Source organism: Rhagoletis pomonella, unplaced genomic scaffold, assembly GCF_013731165.1.
Source record: "Rhagoletis pomonella isolate Grant_MI unplaced genomic scaffold, Rhpom_1.0 Rhpom_scaffold_00003, whole genome shotgun sequence".
In the NCBI taxonomy this organism is placed as follows: domain Eukaryota; kingdom Metazoa; phylum Arthropoda; class Insecta; order Diptera; family Tephritidae; genus Rhagoletis; species Rhagoletis pomonella.
This window is the reverse complement of record NW_023458557.1, coordinates 6,217,352-6,221,968: the sequence shown is the minus strand read 5'-3', so window position 1 is coordinate 6,221,968 and position 4,617 is coordinate 6,217,352. Positions and strand designations below refer to the sequence as shown.

The window sequence follows — 4,617 nt, the reverse complement described above, 5'->3', positions numbered from 1 at the left end:
ATTCCGCCTGGCCATCTGTAGTACTTTTAGCACTAATAGAGGGAGATGTACTTATGTTATCCAAATTCTGGCAATCCGGTGAATTTAAAGCTATAATAGCATACGAATTTTCAATATAGATTTTTTTATCATGTAATAACTATACTTACCATCATCTGATGTTTGTGGCTGCATTCGAATCATATTTATATAACCCTTTGGTCCGTCTCTCTGAAGGATTAAAAATTGTTTGTCTGCTTCCAAAACATCATCGTTCGATAAAATATCTGCGTGAGCAACGTCAAATAAATTTGAACAAATTTCGTTGAACTAATTTTCTTTACTGCGTTGTGCTGTTGTTTCTCGCTTATTGTTCTTTTTAATCGACACCCAATTTTGATACTAAACTTCAATTTTTTTTTACATAATGTTGATCATCTTTTGTCGGTAAGCGCGCTTTTGTCCAAAATAATTTAACTTCTCGCACAGTCAGTAAAGCACTTTCACGAATAGTTACAACATAATGATTGTAAAAAAACACCCGTAACACTTGCAAAGTCGATGGCAATTTGTTTGTAATAATTTGCCTGTCCCAGTGATCAACTAAATACAACTTTACACGTAAATCATAAGTATTTTCCATTTTTTAAAAAACTTGGAAAACTGCCAAAGTTTTAAGACTTAACACCACACGGAAATATTGTTGTATTTGTATGGAGATGGCTACCTTTACGACGTATTTGTGCACATTTATTGCTATCAGCCGCCCGGTCGCAAACAACAAGCGAGAGATGCAGCAACTTATAACATAGATAAATATTCCGCCACGAAATAACTGTTCTTTTTTGTTTTGTATACAAAACGATTCTGCAGTTGAAAGTGATCTAAGTCGTCAGTAACTGGTTACATTCGGATAGAAAAGTTGCAATATTAAGAAAAATGTTGCAACTCCGTAGCTCAATTTGATAATTAATAGTGATTTGTTTTAACAAATTGGCAATTGCATGAAACAATTAACTAAATTCTAAATTTATGCTATTTATCGCAAATCGTGCCAAAAATTGTGGAAAAAATAGTAAGAAATAATTATTAACGCTTCTTTTTGTATATCTGATTTTTTGGGATTTTTCGCAGACCCTTAAAAAATAGTTAAAATTAAAAAATGTTTAAATAAACAATAAATCTGGCGGGTACTGGAACAGGGTAAGTGATACAATTTGCTTCCAAAGATTACCAACATATTCGGTATTGTCTCAATACAAAGCATCCGTCTCTTTTATTTCTAAATTATATCTAATAAAATGTCGAATACGCGCAACCACTGTTAAATACCGAATTGGAACTTACAATTAATTTTAGATTAGAAATAAAAGGGGCTGATGCTTTATATTGATGCTTTTCCGAGCAGGCGGTACCGGCAAGCCCTAATATAAACATCTAATTCTTGATATATATATCTGCGTCATCTAATGCAGCTTGCAATATGTCTGAATTTCTTTGCACATAGGAGGGTTCCAAATACTGTACCAAAGTCTCTGACACCATTGAATGTATTTTTGACATAGTCACCGTTGCTGTAGACAGTGACAATTGCAGCAGTTGGAGTGCAATTGTCTTTCCAAATGAAGTAAATTCATTTTCCGGCTCTGTGCTTGCAGCAGATGAAACTATATCTTGGATCGCTTTGTTGAATACTCCGTTCCTGTCGCACTCCGTTCCAGTCGCCCGACGACGACGACGTGTCGACAATGTAGATGGGGTAGATGATGCGAATGAATTAGTTGGGGATTGAGTCGGATATCGAGATGACGCAAGGTTTGCTGGAATGTTTGTAGCGGATATTTGTTGCTCTTGCCCTTTGCATTCCTCATCAACTAATGTTGCTTCCAAATCATTATTCTTCACTGGTTCGCACCTCGGTTCTACAACATCCTGTAAAAAAAGGTAATCCAAGAATACAAATAAGAAGAATGTATGGTGTAAATTGAACTCAACTAACCAACCTGCTTTCGGGTTTTCTCAAAACTATTACTGAGTCTAAAAAGCTCATTTCGTTCTAGTAGTACAAATGTGGCTCATACAAGATTGCTTGCTTGCCTTTGTCAAATGTCCTTTTTTCTGCAACATACGCATTCCGCACATGCTTAATTTTGCGTTTCACTTCCTCAATATTCCTTGTAAACTCGTTGGAAATCTGAATCCACGCGTTTCTTTTTAGGTCTATACGCTTATATTGTGCACTTTTATAGTTCCAAAGGCACTCAAATTGCTTGTAAAAGTTTATCAATTTAATGGTATCGGACATATTCCACTCCATTATTACAAGTAGAATTTCTTCGAAGACTTCGGATGTTGCTCCTGTATTCTATAATATATTTACTACACATACATATATGTAATTTAAACGCTGTATATAGGAAAATTAATATTATTTACCAATGCTTTGTGTTGTATCCGAATACGGGTGTTTTGCTTTTCCACGAATCCCACTATTTCTCTATTCCTAGAGTTCAAACTAAATTTGACGATGTAGCTGTCAAACCCTGAATTTGACAGTTCGTCGCATGCGATACATGGTACGAGATATCTCTTACTTTATATCGTATACTTTCTACGATGTACGGTCTACACCTGCGATATATCTCTTACGATGTTTCGTATGCGAGCGATAGCATAGCAGGTATAGACGTGCAGTTACTGCCAATATAAGAGTATTACATACATGCATACGCCCCACGCTTTTAATTTTTCATTTGCTCTCTCATTTTTGCTGTCATTTTCGAGTTAAAGAACGCTTTTAGGACTAAATCTGACTACTTCGGACTTTTTCTGACTATTTCTGGGAGATAAGGAACGCAACTATTTATAGATTGATGCACATACATGCATATCGTCGTTTAAAGTACAAAACCGCGTATCGTCATTCTGCAAACCCGCGTAACTGATATTAGCTGCCAAAAATTGGATTTGCTCACACAAGCTCTTGGCTCAATCCTTATACATTCGTCCTGAAATATACTAGCCAAAAATGCTATTGTCTTATAAAAAAGAGAACCATTTTGAAATATGTGTGTTTTTACGCTCTAGAAAATGATTTCTACAACTTCACATACGTGGTTTACATTTTGCTGATACGCGCTTTTGCATTTTGTTGATACGCGGTTTTGCACTTTAAACGACGATATGCATATGTATGTACATACATACAAGCACCAATTAATTTCATTTAAAACAGTGATAGGCACTGCCTTGGCCGCGGGCAAAGCTCTTTTAAGCTTTCTATAAATTTTGTTCTGTTTGCGAACAGAGTAAAAGCTCTCTCTGCCCAACGCTGATTTAAAGAAATGGCTTGTCGTCCATTTACGCTGTAGCGTACATAGTGCACTACTGCACTATGCTTTTTTATAAGAACTTTGCAAAGCAAAGGTTTTATTGTGTCTGGAGGGCCCAGAAGGTGCCGAATCCATAAAGGTCTTTTAGGGTTGAACTCACTTTGTTTACAAATAGGATAAACGAAAACTTCACACATTTTCACTAAGCATAAACATATGAGTGTGTATATTTATACATATTAGTGCCTGACGGCAACTTATTTATTATATGAAAAAGTTGGAACAGAGTTTTAAAAATGTATTCAGGGCTATCACAGAATACATCGTAGCTTCGATTTTCGTGAAATCTACCAAAGTGCTATCACAGAATCCGTGTGTCTACGAACGTAAATTCGAAATTCGTAGAGAGCCTTAATTGAATTCGTTCGTAATGAAGATTCGTACAAATACTCTACGACGAGTTTATGCTGGCGGAACAAAATTTAAAATCACTGAATTTTAAAAATAATGCAGAAAAGCTGCATTATTGCTAATAATAAATATTTATTGTACTCTAGATTTGTTACAGTTAGATATAATTCCACATATGTATTTATGTAAACGTAGACGTCAGATACCAATACCATACATTCATACATATGTACATACAGTTCAGTTCACTTGATTAGAGGCTATAATTTTTATCGAAGAAATTGTTTATTAAAGCCACTGTATTTGATCTAGTAACGAAATGTTTTCTGATAATTCAATTTAAGACCGTACTTTGCTCGAAAATAAACACGCATCAAAATATTATTCCATCTAACGGTATTTCACACCAGTAAAACTTCAGCAGCTGTAATATTGTGCTTGATTTATTGGTTCACTTGAATAGAGGCGCCCAGTTTGCCTACATTATTTGCGCAATAAAGGTGTGAAACGGGATCGGCTTTTTAAGTATTCATTGTGTTTGGTCGAAAACTTTCAAATCTAATAAAATGGGAAAGCAGAAAGGTTTAACTGATCGCGAAAAGGACAAATCGATATCTTGCCCTCAGAGGGACTTTCGAATCGCCAAATTGCCAAAAAAAAATTGGTCTAAGTCCATCGCGACACAAAAAATTCAACCTTTGAAAGATGTCATTCCTTAAAGAAATTATTTTTTATAAAAACGAGGCTGTGCAAAGTTTCTTCCATAGAAATAAATAATATAAAAACACTTTTTAATATACAACGCTTTTATAAATGGACTAAAAAGCAGAAAATAATAATTCTCAGTCCCATAGAATTTGTTTTGATAACTTTTGATTTTGAAATTTTAGCAAAA

At 34.8% G+C, this 4,617-nt stretch overlaps 1 protein-coding gene and 1 long non-coding RNA gene across 3 annotated transcripts in view; one reads left to right on the top strand and one right to left on the bottom strand.

Annotated features, from left to right (window-relative positions):
* Positions 1-4,617, bottom strand: part of LOC118735009 (WD repeat and FYVE domain-containing protein 2) — a 251,230-nt gene that overhangs the window by 43,140 nt on the left and 203,473 nt on the right. The gene's annotated exons all lie outside the window — the stretch shown is intronic.
* The window catches only part of LOC118735011, a 15,352-nt gene that overhangs the window by 2,473 nt on the left and 8,262 nt on the right, over positions 1-4,617 (top strand). The window contains exon 2 of the long non-coding RNA XR_004992485.1: positions 1,560-1,562. This is a non-coding gene — a long non-coding RNA (uncharacterized LOC118735011). The remainder of the gene's footprint in view (positions 1-1,559; positions 1,563-4,617) is intronic.